This window comes from Grammomys surdaster, unplaced genomic scaffold, assembly GCF_004785775.1.
Source record: "Grammomys surdaster isolate TR1022 unplaced genomic scaffold, NIH_TR_1.0 125114, whole genome shotgun sequence".
NCBI classification, from domain to species: domain Eukaryota; kingdom Metazoa; phylum Chordata; class Mammalia; order Rodentia; family Muridae; genus Grammomys; species Grammomys surdaster.
The window spans coordinates 441,875-457,500 of NW_021620017.1; the positions used below are offsets into that span (position 1 = coordinate 441,875).

Below are 15,626 nucleotides of genomic sequence, written 5' to 3' on the forward strand. Positions count from 1 at the left end.
GTCCAGGGTCCCTCACATCTCACCTCACTGCCAAAAATAAGACACATCAGTGAAAGCAGAACTTAGCCATGTACCCACTGTTTATACCAGTACTCTTTACCTACACAAACAGACAGACACACAGAGAGAGGCGAGGAGGTAGAGGGAGAGACAGACAGAAGACAGAGACAGCAGACAGAGAGATACAGAGAAGCAAAGACAGAGACAGTCAAACACCCATCTTGACTTCCTAAAAGTCAGTAAACTTTTCAGACACCAACAGACCTAGCAGAGAAGAACCTAAAAGCTATTTTGTATTGTTTAAAAAGCTGACTAGCAATCTGAGGAGAACTAAATAGGCAAAAATCAATCTAAATATTTAAGGTGCACAGTATACATGCAAGTGCACAATCTGAAGAACAGGGTGTTAAGGCCCATCTCCTCCTTACTTGTCTTCTCTTTTGAGGCAACGGGAAAAAAGTCTAAGATTACTGTCAATGATTACAAGTTACATTAAGATAATATAAGAAATATAAATAATGAAAGCTTTCTGAAGGTGCAGTCCTGGTAGAAAGGAAATGTTTGTAACAGTGACTCGTATGCAATAAAACAGAAGTCTTAGGCTTAGTTAGGTAAACAATGGCTATGAACAGAGGGGCAGCATAATTCACAGATGTATATTCACGATCAGTGACAATAAAATCCACAGACTACCCAGGGGCACTTGTTCATGCGTTCACCATTACAAATGGTTGTAAGCCACCATGTGGTTGCTAGGAATTGAACTCAGGACCTCTGGAAGAGCAGTCAGTGCTCTTAACCACTGAGGCATCTCTCCAGCCCTTGTACATGCTTTCAAATTTAACAGAATGCCACTACCACTCGTGTTAGGCATATTCATACCTTGCAGCAGATGGATATGTCATTACCCTTTGGAAAGCCAACAGTTACAGACATTAAATCTGGTTATATCCTTAATCCAATTAACTCATGACTAAGAATTTGCCTCATGAAAATAAACCAGCAGAAGAAATAGAATACACGCTGAGTATGAAACGTGAACGTCACGGTTTGTGATTACGGAACAATTTGTAGGCATGTGGGTAAAGGCAAATGGAAAAATCAGACCATGAAAGGGAGCTGCATTGTGTGGGTCTGTAAGTGATTTTCCAAAAGAGTTTCCACCACACTTGCCATTACCATCTTGGCGTTATGGATACTGATGGAGGCCACTGTAGGGCAGTGGGGTGGTGAGGCCGCAGTCATCATAAACAGGACTCCCTGATCTGACTACTGCATTGAAGCTGCAACAATCTTTCCCACTGACTTTTCTTAATTAAAAAAGTTAGCACCTGTTCAACTACAAACTATTTCCAATTCAGAAGCATGAAAGGGAGCTGACAGTGAGAGACCAGTGGACCATGGCTCTCGGCTGGCATGATTTGAACCTGGAATGTCTCTTGTGGCAAGCCTGTGTTTTAAGTAACTGTTCCCCAGAGGATGGCATCATTTGGGAAGGCTCTGGGGCCTTTAGGAGGTGGGGCTAGCTGGCAGGAGTAGGTCGTTCGGGATTGTGGTTATAATCCCACTCAGCTTCCTTGTCTGCACATGATGCTCCTACTGCCGAAATCTCCATCAAGCCCTCCTGGCTGTAATGAACTGGGCCCACAAGGTTAATTAAGTTGCTTCTCTGTAATTTTGGTCACAGACATGAGAACAAATGCACCAACTGTTTAACTATGGCCCATCGAGACTACATTTCATGCACTAGGAACATAGAGCAGCACTTGCCTACCATACATGAATCCCTAGCCTCAAGCCCCAGAACTGCTGTGATGAATGAATGATGAAAGGATTAATGAATGAATGAATGCAGTGTGCACACAATGATGTACACTTTATTGAAACCCTGCTCCTTTCCACATGCTTTATATTCTTTATTCCCTGTTGTTTTAATTTTATTTGCATACAATGAAATAATCAACTATACACACGAATCAACAATCATGTTGAGAAAAAAATGGCAGGCCTTTTCTACTTCAAGGGGCATTACCTTCTAGCTGACTGTGCTGGCTTGTCTTATGTCAACTTGACACACAAACTAGTTATATGGAAGGAGGGAACCTTAGTTGAGAAAAATGCCACCATAAGACCCTGCTGTATGGCATTTTCTTAATTAGTTATTGATGAGGGAGGGCCCAGCTCACTGTGAGTAATGCCATCCCTGGACTGGTAGCCCTGGGTTCTATAAGAAAGCAGGCTGAGCAAAACATGGGAAGCAAGCCAGTAAACAGCACCCCTCCAAGGTCTCTGCATTAGCTCCTGCCTCCAGGTTCCTGTCCTGCTTAAGTTCTTGTCCTGACTTCCTTCAATAATGAACAGTGCTGTGACAGTAGAAGCCAAATAAACCCTTTCTTCCCCAACTTGCTCTGTGGTCATAGTGTTTGGTTCAGCAATGCCAGCCCTAAGACACTGACTCTTCTCATTTATATCTGTATATCTCCTGGAATGACTCTATATGCTTACATTACTATTCCCTAGTTCTCACTTCTCAGCATCTCCTGAGTGTGCCTACGCAGGAAGAGGGCAATTTAACTCTATTCCTTACCAACCCCATCTTTTCCTAAGCCACTCCCTCATGCTTGTCCTAGTTCATCTCTCCATCCTAATTATAGTGAAGCTGTAGAGCTGGCTGTGGTCATTTTCAGAGTTGATATTATGATGTAGGCCAGAAGGATGAGCCACACAAAACATGATTGTTTTTCTTTTCAGCTATCAAAATCTGTTCTCAGTCAGTCATGCACCGCATACGCTATTCCTATACTCAGAGGAGAGTTTCCCAAAGTAGTAGACATAGACAGGTAGATGCACAGTTCTCTTTGGGTACTACCCACAGGAGATGCTTAGTGTTATGAGAAGTCCTGAGGTTCTTTAGATGAGGTACAGGATGACCTGTGAGTATAAGTCTAGGCTGGGAATCAATTCCATGGAAAAAGTAACACCATCCCTTGTCCTTCTACAATTCTAGAGAAGGCTGAATCTCTTCATCCCTGATCTTGTACTGCAACTGTTTCTCTCTGTAAGCTTTTGGGTCAACTGGTCTACCTATGTCGTCCAAATGGTTCCACTGGCAGAGGAGCTTCCTGAAGACAAGTACTTCTCTTTTCCACGTGTTTCCCCCCCAGATGTTGCCAAGCTCTGCTGCTTTTTAATGGATGTGGGGAACCTGGACTAATCTTTCAACCGCCCTCCCTTTCCGGCCCTATTATCCACCTCCTATCTCTAAGCTCTGTTTTCTAGAAAACCACTTTAACTTTACCTCCTACTGATTCTTAATAATTCTATGATATTTTTGCACAGCTCTTGATTTTTTAAATAACTTTTCGCATTCTAAATGTGCCTTTTAAAAGTACTAGCTTGTTCTTATTTCACACTACTGAAAGTCTCTTAATCTAAAAATGTCTGAACAATTTTTCTCAAAATACTCTTATCTAAATAGGCTAACTCAAGACTTTTTTTCTTTTGTTCTGTATTGTTTTGCTGTCATTCATAGTAGGTACTTCCCATATGCCCAGTAATCCTTAATTAAGAACAAATAAAATGTTTAGAAACTGTGTCTTTAAACAGGTAGATTTCTGTCCAGGATGATCTGGCTGAGCTATTTGCTAAGTCCATGTTTCCAACATTACTGTATTTCTAATTTTTGTCTGTTTAGTTTTTGTTTGGATCCATTTTGTTACCTTCCCCCAGCCAAGCCACCAGGTTTGTTTGTTTGTTTGTTTGTTTTGGGGCGTGGGGGAGAGGGCAGGGAAACAGCCTGGAAAACTGAAAAAATGTGGTCTCACCATTAATTCCCAAGAATACCTGGGTCTCCTAGGCTCAGGTCTTCCTCCTGTAGAGGGACAGGAAGATGGACAGTCCACAGAGCAGGGGAAGAAGTCTAGGATAAAACCACATCACCTGCTTTCATGTGCTCCTGTTTACCAACCTCATCCCACTCTCTTCTCCCCACTCCACCCTTTTTTTTGTTTTTTGGTCTGATGATTTCCTAAAGGTGACCTCCTCCTTTCTCTAGAATCACCTGCTACCATCAATTCTTATACTTTAAACTGGACCATTCGCCCACTTATTCACAGTTTACATTTTTTTGTTCCTATTACCCACCCTTTCAATAATGCCAAACAGGTACACTGATTCCTTTTCCAAATTCCCCTTAACTCATACTGTGTTTTAAGAGAAAGTAAGGTTACCTGTGTTTGCCCAATTCACATGCTCACCCATTATACTCCTAGGAAGTAGTTTTCGTTGGTGCTTTTAATTTAGTGAGGTAAAAACATCAAGAATCTATTACCTCCACGCCTTTAATCCCAGCACTTGGGAGGCAGAGGCAGTTGGATTTCTAAGTTCGAGAGTTCGAGGCTAGCATGGTCTACAGAGTGAGTTCCAGGACAGCCAGGGCTACACAGAGAAACCCTGTCTCGAAAAACCAAACCAAAAAAAAAAAAAAGAATCTATTACCACATGAGGAGCAAAAGAAACCTTCTAATTCAGGCTACTCCTCAACTGATCTTAAAATGGTATGATGCAGAGCTGTCTCTGGACATTTGTAGGGGTAGCAAGGAACCCAAAGCCTGGTCAAGTCCTTTTAAAACCATGTAGAGCCAGCCAGATGGCTCAGCAGGTAAAGGCAGCTGCCACCAAACCTAATGACAGAGTTCTAGCTCAGGAATCCCCACAGTGAAAGGAGAGAACTGATTCCTGCAAGTTGTCCTTTGACAAGCACCCATACAGACAAGACACCTATAAATAAATATACATACATATTCACGCACAAAAGTGCACAAATAAATAAAATGTCGTTTTAAAAAGGTATTCTTTACTATGTAGCTTATGCATATCTTCTCGAAATTTAAATCATCTCTAGACTACTTTAATGCCTTATGTACTCTGTAAATTGTTGCTTACTATATTGTTTAAGAAATGGTGGCTAGGAAAAAATATGTGTGCAGATAGACACAACTTGCTTCCTGGGTATTTTCAATCTGCGGTTGGTTGAATCCATGGCTTCAAAACCTGTGGGTATGTAGGGCTGACTGCAATTACATAAGCCCTTAAAAACAAAGCTCTTTCCCAGCTGAGGGCAAAAAGAGAATTCAGAGATTCCAAACATAACCAACTCTGTGGCACTGTTGCTGGCCTGAGGTGCTGTGACCACAGAGTGTAGGAGTTATGGATGTGCACAGCCCTAGCTGACAGTCAACAGGGAAACATGGAGCTCTGTCCAAAAGCAGCAAAGAGAAGATTCTGTAACAGCCTGAATGAGCCTGAAGGTGGATTTCCCCACCAAAGCCTTGGGAAAGGAGCACAGCACTGCCAACAGTGTAACAGCCTTCAGAGACCCTACAAAAAAAAAACAAAAAAAAAAAAACAATTGCACTTCTGCAGAGACTGTAAGACATCAAATCAAATATATATGGGTTAAAAGCATCAATGAGACCAGTGAAAGGATAGAGACAAAAAGCTATCACTCAGAATAAACACTGGATTATTTATTGTTACTATTACCATTATTATTGCTGCTGCTGTTGTTGTAGTTGACAGGAAGTTAACATGTCACCCTGGCTGGCTTGAACTCAGAGATCCACCTGCCTCTGCTTCTCCAGTGCTGGGATTAAAGGTAGAAACCACACCCAGCCTAAATATTGGCTCTTTAGAGCAAAATGTGTGGTAGAAGCTGATAAGCACTTCATTGAAGTGTCTATATAAAAGGTTAACCCCCCAAAAAATCAGTAGCCTTCCTATATAAAAATGATAAGGGCTGAGGAAGAAGTCAGAGAAATAACCTCCTTCACAATAGCCACAAATAATAATATAAAATATCTTAGTGTAACTCCAACCAAGCAAATGAAAAGCCTGCATGACAATAACTGCAAAGGTTTGAAGAAATAACTGAAAAAGATAGCAGAGGATGGAAAGCTCTCCCATGGTCATGGACCGGTAGGATTAACATAATAAAAACAGCCAACTTATCCAAAGTAATCTACAGATTCAAGGCAATTCCCATCAAAATCCCAACACAGAGCCAGGTGCCAGTGGTGCACGCCTTTAATCCCAGCATAGCACCTGGAAGGCAGGGGCAGGCAGATCTGAGTTTGAGGCCAGCCTGGTCTACAGAGAGAGTTCCAGGACAGCCAGGGCTACACAGAGAAACCCTGTCTCAGACAAACACAAACAAAACAACAACAACCCACAATTCTTTACAGACCTTAAAAGAAAAAAATAAAATAAAAACAAAAAATCTCAAGGATAGCTAAAACAATCCTACACAATAAAAGAACTTCTGGAGGTATCACCATTCTGGATTTCAAGCTGTACTACAGAGCAATAGTAATAAAAATTGCATGGTACTGGCATAAACATAGACAGGTTGATCAATGAAATCAAATCAAAGACAAAGACATAAATCTACACACCTATGAACACCTGGTTTTTGACAAAGGAGCCAAATTTATACAATGGGAAAAAGAAAACATGCTCAACAAATGGTGCTAGTCTAACTAGCTGTGTGTATGTAGAAGAATGACCTAAACATAAAACCAGATACATTGAACCTGATAGAAGAGAAACAGCTGGGGCTGGAGAGATGGCTCAGTAGTTAAGAGCACTAACTCCTCTTCCAGAGGTCCTGAGTTCAATTCCCAGAAACCAAATGGTGGCTCATAACCATCTGTAATGGGATTTGATGAACTCTTCTGTTGTGTGTCTGAAGACAGCTACAGTGTACTCACATAAATAAAAATAAATAAATCTAAAAAAAAAAAAAAGACGAGAAATAGCCTTGAATGGATTGGCACAGGAAACAACCTCCTGAACAGAATACCAACAGCTCAGGCACTAAGACAATTAATAAATGGGACCTTATGAAATTGAAAAGCTTCTGTAAAGCAAAGGACATTGTCAATAGGATAAAAACAGCAGCCTACATTATGAAAAAAGCTGTACGCTAACCCTACATTCAACAGAGGGCCAATATCCAAAAAATATAAAGAATTCAACAAACCAGACATCAACAAACCAAATAATCCAATTAAAAAATGGGGTGCAAATCTGAACAGAATTCTCAGTAGAGCAATCCAGATGTCCATGAAACACCTAAAGAAAGGTTCAACATCCTTATCAGTTAGAAGAATGCAGATCAAAACAACTTTGGGATTCCATCTTACACCTGACAGAATGACTAAGATCAAAAACACAAGTGACAGCTAACCTGGTGAGGATGTGAGGCAAGGAGAACACTTCTCCATTGCTGTTGAAGGTGTGAACTTTTACAACCACTTTGGAAATCAAATTGGCAGTTTCTCAGAAAATTGGGAATTGATCTACCTCAAGACCCAACTTATATTACTCCTGGACCAAAGGACTCTTGTCCAGCTATGTTCATAGCAGCTTTATTCATAATAGTCAGAACCTGGAAACAATGTAGATGTTCGTCAACTAAAATATGGATAAAGAAAATATGGTACATTTACACAGTGGAGTACTACTCAGCTGTTGAAGAGTAGTATCATGAAATTTGTTAGCAAATGGATAGAACTAGAAAAAAAAATCATCCTGAGTGAGATAACCCAGAAAGACAAACATGTATATACTCATTTATACGTGAATATTAGCTGTAAAGTAAAAAATAACCATGCTACAATCCACAGACCCAGAGTCTAAGTAACAAGAAGGGCCCAAGCTGGACAGGGAGATTGATGGATACATGGATCTCCCTGGGCAGGGGAAATAGAAAAGATTTCATGCTAGCAGGTGGAAACAGGAACAGGAGGGTTCTGGTGGTGGGGAGTACTGGAAGAGATCACTGGAATTGGGGGCATTTTGGGGCGAAGTAGAAACCTAGTGTAATGGAAACTCCCTGGAATCTACAAGGGTGACCTTAGTGAAGAAGACTCCTAGTGATGTGGGACATGGAGTCTGAACTAGCCGTCTTCTGTGACCAGGCAAGACTTCCAGTACAGGGATTGGAACACAAACCCAGCCACAAAACCTTTGACCTACAATTTCTCCTGCCTACAAAATATGCTGTGGTAAAAGTGGCACAGAACATATAGGAGTGGCCAACAAATGACTAGTCCAATTTGAAACCCATGTAACCAGAGGGAGCCCATGCCTGACACTGCCTGGATGGCCAGGAACCAAAGGTTCAATAGCCCAGAGACCTAGGATGAACCAAACAGGACTGGGAAATTAAAAAAAAAAAAAGTCAATGGAATGATTCCTAATGATATTCTGCTAACCTTAGAGACTGGAGCCTAGCATAATCATCAGAGGCTTCATCCAGCAACTCAAAGGAGCAGATGCAGAGACCCACGGCCAAATATTAGGCTCAATTGGGGGAATCCTTCAGAAGAAGGAGAAAAAGGACTGTAGGAGCCAGAGGGGTCAAGGACTCCACAAGAAAACAGCTCAAAGAATCAACTAACCAGGGCTCATAGAAGTCACAGAGACTAAACCAACCACCAGGCAGCCTGTGTACATCTGATCTAGATCCTCTACTATATGGTATAAAACTATCTCTTATAGTTGTATAACAGATGTTTTTGTGGTGTTTTTGTGGGATTCCTAACAGTGGGAGTTGGGGCTGTCTCTCTTTTGCCTGCGTTTGGGACCCTTTTCCTCCTACACTGTTGTCTTGTCCAGACTTGAGTAGGAGAGTATGTGCCTAGTCTCACTGTAACTTGTTTAAGCCATGTTTAGTTGATATCCCTGGGAAGCCTGCTCTTTGCTGAAGGAAAAAGGAGGAGTTGATCTGGGTGAGAGTCAGTCCTATGTGGTGGGGGTGAGGGGTGGTGGTAGAGAGGGAAAGGAAACTGCAGTTGAGATGTAATATATAGAAGAATATAAACAAAACAAAAACAAACGAACAAACAAGCAAACAAAAAAGGAGTGGAGAAAAGTTCACTGTCTGCTCTACTCATTTCCAGATCTGCTATCTGTCCTCAACATCTGGTAGTCGGAACTACTGTCTAGAACCTGTGGTTTAGTGTTTGGCTGTGCCACACCCAAAGGAATCAAGTCCTAGCTTACCCAGAGCCCAGCCTCCTTCATGAATTCCTAGGGCCTCTGCTCCTAGTGGCTATCAGCTATCTCCTCTTCCTTACTTGCCCTCTTAGGACAACGTGTGGTGTAAAAGCAAGCCCTACCACCTTGGATCAGATAACACCACCAGGAACATGAGCTTGCCAGAAGTGCAGATCTTGGTCCCCCTCAATCTCAATCAGTAGTTTAGTAAGATTAACATTGAGAGGCTCTGATAGCAACAGCCCCTTTCTGGTATAGACTACAAATCACACGAAGCAGCAAGAAAGACAGATGGGCAGGAAGACTGTAGCCAAGAGGGAAGGAAGCCAGGACAGTGAAAGAAGTGAACCAGCGCTGGGAAGGCGTGGCTACCAGTGTTCTAGCCCTACCCTGTAGAACCTGACTAACCATACAGCACCAGCTGCATTGTCAGCTTAGGGAACGCAGTGCTCTGTATCTACCATCCGCCCGTAAAGTACTTCACATCTCAGAGCCTCTCTCCATTGCTGCTCTTGGCTTCTGGTGCCACATATGCCTTGCCATTCAACCCTGATTCCCAAACCCCAGGCAAAAACGCATGGTCAACCTCCCATGGTCCCTAAGGTATCTTAGTCAGCATTTGCCCAGGCTAAGACATCTGCGTGAGCTGGTCTTCACTCCTCTCGCTTCTTCCAGGGGACTGCAGCTCAGATCTTCATCTCTCACATGAAGGTCTCTAAAGCTATCCCCATCTATCTTTCCTCTCCCATGTTCCCTTTGTTTTCTCAACACCCAACTGACCTCAGTGACTTTACTCCTACTCCCAAGCTAAAACTACCTATGCAGATTCACAGAGTTAACCATCCTTGTATTTCCTCTCATTCTCCAGAGCAGGCCATTAACCAAGATTCTACATTTTCACAAGGCCACCAAGGCTCCTAGCACTGACGACAAGCTGAACCAGGTCTTTCCCAAAGAAACATAGCCCAATTTTATAGTGAGAGGACCTTTCTGAGTCTCCAAGTAGCTATCTTGGGCCCTGGATGTTTCCAGTGAGAAGGCTTTGGAGCTTACAGGGTAATAGGAACGAACACTCATTTACAAGCTGAGGAACAGGTAGGCCCAGGAGAGCAGACTAGGAAAAGGTAAATACAAGTGGGTACAAAAGGGGCAATGGCTCCAGTAAAAGAGAAGCAAGTTACCACTTGCCAAAATAGCTGCCTCACTACCCACAGGAATCTCACAAAACAACTGTTTTATGCTTCAGCACAAGGCACTGCTACTCTTCAAGCAAAAGACGGGGACTTGGCTCTGACTCCCCTCAGAGTCAGAAGTGTCTACATCCTCTGCTGACCCAGTCCCCTACTCAACACCCACACTCAAGTCATACCAGCCACTCACTAGAATCAAAAAGTGGGGCTCTGCCCCAGCAAGACACTGTAAGGCTTTAGAAGAGGTGTCTTCCTTTATTACAAGTACAGCTGCACCAGGAGGAGATGAGAGTCCCAAGTCTGTCAGGCCCTCAACCACAATGGCTTCAAGAGAACCTACCCAGCTAGCCCTGAACTCCATCCAACAGGCTTTCCAGGGAGCCTAGTATTTTGTGCCTGACTTCCTGTTAAAACACTAAACATACCAAATTAAACACTGAGTACCAACAACAACCCACAAGCCCCAAGCCCACTGAGTGTCAAGAACAATGGGACTCCTGGCTAATTTAGAAAGAGTCAGCTTTTGTCTGCTTTGGTGCTAGCTGCTATACAGGGAAAGGTGTTAAGGGAGAGTGGATATGGGTCAGGGGAGGGGCACCACTGGGCCTAGGATGGAGGTCACCTAATTGAAGAAGGATTTTCTGACGTATTCTTTTTATGATTTCTTTAAAGCTACAGAAGCCTTTGTTCAAAAAAGCTCTGACCCAGAAACCCAGCATGGTGGAAGGCAGAGTGGGTTACTTTTCTCTGCCTTAGCTGACTCCATGGGGGCCACTGGAAATGATGAGCCTGGTAAAGCTGAACCCAAACACAACATGCTGGTTGGTCCAGAAGATGTTTCCAGAAGGTTCTTTCATTAAGGGCTAGGATAGACCTGGAAAGGCACTTTTAAAATTAACAAAGAAAGATAAATAAACAAGAGAGGAAAAGAGTTCCTTACAGGAAAATGCCAAAGGAAAACTGAAGAGGGAGAGGGAATTATGAAATTAGATTATCACCACCCAGTAACCGTGACGGATAACCCAATCTGTCAAGATTCCTACATTTTCAAATGTAGGTCTTAAGCTCCTCCCCCACAGGGCACTGACTAATTACATAGGGCAGCCTAGTAACTTAGTTGCAGAGAAACCAGCTGACAGCACACTACTGCTCACAGCACCAACAATGAGTCAAACTGAGTCAAATCAACCTCTTCGTGGTTGCACCTGGGCCATACTGCCTCTGTAGGAAGTGTGCCTGAGGAAAGTGCATAACCTGTCTCTAATCACGCAGAAGCATCAAACAAACACATATTATAAATGGTTCCATAAAATAAGGGGCCTCAAGTCAAAACACATTCTGTAGTCTTTTTCTCTAAAAAAAAAAGAAGGAGGAAGAGGGCGGTAGTGAGAGGGGGAGGAGGGGAAGATCTGCCGTAGCAGCAGACAGAACATTAAGGAAACAAGACTGCGGGCCAAGCAGAGGTTTTCAGAATGATTCATCTCACTGCTTCTACAAATGTACCCACATTCAGTGCAGACTGTGCAGGCTCAGGTGAGGCAGGGCTCAGGCACTCAAAACTGCCACCCTATATCTCCCTGCTTTACAAGCTCATTTCCCACATCACTTCCCCTCTACCAACAAAGACAATGCTACACACTCACAGGGCACAGGCCTGGCACTGCCATAGTGTTCTATGCCTGATAACCTGAAACTGTTAAGTCCAGACCAAATGTCTCCAAGATCACCCAGCAAGAACACGGGAGGGCCTCGGCCATTGCACACAATGTGGAGAATCTGGGCCAGTTAACAGCACTTCAGGGAGGGATAAGAACTCAGAAGGCATGTTGTACCCCCAGAACTCCAGAGATATAGACTAGGCCCTGTGCCAACTCAGAAATTCTCCAGCAGGAGCCATACGGTTACCAGGCCACCAGGGCTGAAGACATCCTACTTGGCATCCCCTTATTGCACAGGCTAGCTCAGAAAGCTCCCCTTTGTTTTAGGAGAAGACACTTCACAACACACACAGTGCAGAAGGATTCCAGCCCCTAAACACAGCGAAAAGGCACTGGAAGGCAGAAGGCAGACCAGGAAGTGCTCCATAGACCAGCTGGTTTAAGTGTGAAGAGGGAGAGGGCACCAGTTCTACAGGCACACAGACAGCGACCTCATCAAACCGCATCCACCCTACAATGCATTTTATCAGCTGAGGCCCCCGTGTACCCCAGCTCTAAGCTGGGACCTGTGGATAGTACCTAAACAAAACCACATGGCCATTTTGCAAGACCAACATTAGGATGAGAGCTGCTCTTGAACTCTGTGGACTCTACAGTTAATCCCAATGAGGAATGAGCCAAGTCTGAAAAAGAAAACTTTGCTCCAATAAGGAGGTCTCTGCTGGCCAGTAACAGAGCTCTGTAGTGTTGCAGGAACTCGACCTGAATGCCTAATGGGGATAGGAAATGTGTTCTCTTTTATGTGGGCTGCTCCCACCCCCACCCGGCTTCTCTAACACAATGAAACAACATGAGAGAATTTTGAATCATATATATTTATTCTTTGTTTCCACTTTTTTTCCTGCCTAAAAGCCATAATGATTATGGTTCAAAAATGTTTAAAACTTTGTGCATCCAAAATTGCATTGTATGCTACAATACACTATGTTTTGATTATCTAGGCATCACTGTCCCCTCCCCAAGATGGTATTCTGGAGAACTCCAACTTTTCCCTGCCCCCCCCCTTTTTTTGTAAAGATATACTTATTTTTATTTACGTTAGTGTTCTGCCTGCATGTCTGTGAGAGGGTGTCAGATAGCCTGGAACTGGAATTACAGACAGTTATGAGCTGCCATGTGGGTGCTGGGAATTGAACCCAGATCCTTTGCAAGAGCAGTGTTCTTACCTGCTGAGTCATCATCTCTCCGGTGCCCTGTCTTTTGAGAGAGTCACTTTCCAGCCCAGTGAGGAGCCTGACTATGGGCCTTCTGCAAGTAAGGTAAAGATCCCAAGGGAAGTGAGTCAAAAGACAAAACAAGAAAAGAAATCCTTAAAGAAGCTTTGAAAAGTGAAGCCTACTAGGGAAAACCAAATAAAGCTAAGAACTCAAGACTATCAAATGAGAAAAGGAACAGGAGGGGCTCCTTCAAATCCTGGGAATGAATTGTGAGAAACTGCAGACAAAGTTAGCAGATCAGCTTCTAAAACACATTCCAGAATGGTTGGGAGGCAGCAGAGGTGGGCAGGTGGGCATTCTTTCTCATAGCCCATGACTAGAATATAGAGGTTAGCCAGTACTGGAGACTCATCTCAAACATTTTCTTGAAAAACAGAGATTCCAGCCAGGGAAGCAGATCAGTATCATCATCATCAGTATCAGCCATCATCAGAGAGGCTTCCTTCTGCAGCAGATGAGAACACACACAGACACCCAGAGCCAGACATTATGCAGAGAGTAAGAGACCTTGGAAGACTCAGCCTCCATGAAATCCCCTTCTTGAGGTTCAGGGAACAGAAGAGTTGGCAGAGTGCATGATATAGAATGAATGGAAGACCCCAAGAAAACAAGGCCTTCTAAGTCAACATGACTGACCTACATGTAACACTGAGGCAGCATGCACACGGCCTGCATGGGTCTGCACCCATGAGGTTCTAGAGCTGAAAGGAGAAGACGACACATGCCCCCATCCAGAACCCAGAAGCTACCTTTAACTGATAACCACTTGCAAATGAAAATGTATTTCTTTCAGGGGAGTCTCATTGGGGAAACAAACTACTCCTAAGTGTAGGCTGCACACCCAGTCCTAGACTGCCAACAGAAAACAAATTCAACAGCAGTTTTGGAGGTTTCCTGTCTCATAATGTCATGGCAGGGATTTTTCTTTTCTTCTTTTAAATTTTATCTATTATTATTATTATTATTATAATATTTGTATTTTTTAATTCTGTCAGGTCCTTTGCATATATTTTATGGCTTCCAGTTGAGTGTTTCTATGAGATTCCTGAGTGTACATGACTAGGTCTCTGTTTCTTGTGCCTTCTCTTAGGCTCTTTTCCTGTTTGTTTTGTCCAATTCCAATGTGCTAGTTTTTGTTTTATCTGATTAGAGGTTATTTTACTACTATCCCTTTAAAAATAAACAGAAAACAGAAGTCAATTTGTATTCTGTATTCTGGCCTGTTTATTTGAACATATATATCTCAAAGCATTTTTGTATCAAATACTTTGAGTGTCCCCAAAATGCAAACCACACCTCCCTCCTGATTCTGATGCTGTCCTCCTGCTGGTATAGGCTGAGGAAGACAGATGGGGTGGAGTAAGTGGTACCAGATGGCCCAGGGAGGCTCCAATTACCCACTCAGCTCCCTGCCCGAAAGATGACCTCACCAGCAGACTTATGGGGGTTCAGTGGGTCTCAGCTCTACCTCCAGACACACAGCACCCAGGACGCCTGGGATACATTGCACACCTGAGAAGCAGACCTCTTAACAGTGCATGACTTCACAGAAGGCCAGAAGGTAGACAGCAAAACCACAAAACACAGGCAATGTGTGAAAATAACAGGGAAGGTATCACGGTCAGTACCTCTCAGACTTGAAAGTGCACATAAGCACCTGGGAATCTCTGTAAAGACAGGCTGTGGTTAGCTGATCCTAGGTTAACCTTCCCTCCCACCCAAGGTTCTGCATCTCAAAGGCTCCCAGGAGATGCTGATGCTGCTGAAGAGGTAGGCTGAGAGGCCTGGGCTGGCGAGCCAAATACAGGTACTTGAAGGGCAAAATCGCCATTAGGGTACAAGTGCCCTTACTGTGTATGGACTTGCAGGGATCCGATATGCTTTCTTGGAGAAAAGCTTCCATTGTAGAACTAATTAGTATTTTAGTGTAGCCCACCAGATGATCATGGGATTTTTCTTTGTTTTTGTGGAGCTAGAGAAGGGAGCTAGAGAAGGAAGCTAGAAGGACGCTAGAAGGACGCCTGCACCGTGGGTAAGCCCTATTCCACTAAGCCACAACCCCAGCTCTCTCAGGTGATTTTTATTCCCATTTCACAGGTGTTCTAAAGCAAATAAGCAAAGCCTGCCTCCTCTGAGGCTTTAGACTTCCAGGGCTGGGGAGCTGTTATTTGGGACAGTGATAAAGGCTGTACCTGTCCTGCGCTCAAGGGAGGTAACAACGGGACAGCAGATGGGGCAGGGAGCAGGCAGGGCTGATTAGGCATGGGGACCAAGGGTAAGGCTGAGTGGGCTAAGGCAGGTGAAAGGCCAGAGTCCCACCCAGAAGATGTCAAGGAAAGATGTTTTGCCTCTTGTTAATAAAACAGAAACAAAATCTAAACAACCATACAGAGAGAGAGAGAGAGAGAGAGAGAGAGAGAGAGAGAGAGAGAGAGAGAGAG

The 15,626-nt window shown here is 43.5% G+C and overlaps 1 protein-coding gene across 3 annotated transcripts in view; it reads right to left on the reverse strand.

The window, feature by feature from the left end:
- The window catches only part of Tspan14 (tetraspanin 14), a 60,509-nt gene that overhangs the window by 32,479 nt on the left and 12,404 nt on the right, over positions 1 to 15,626 (reverse strand). The window contains exon 1 of one of the 3 annotated variants that reach the window (XM_028785129.1): positions 3,844 to 3,862. The exons of the other annotated variants lie outside the window; for them this stretch is intronic. The gene's annotated coding sequence lies outside the window, so the exon portion shown is untranslated. Of the gene's footprint in view, positions 1 to 3,843; positions 3,863 to 15,626 lie in introns of those variants that run through there. 3 annotated transcript variants of the gene reach the window in all.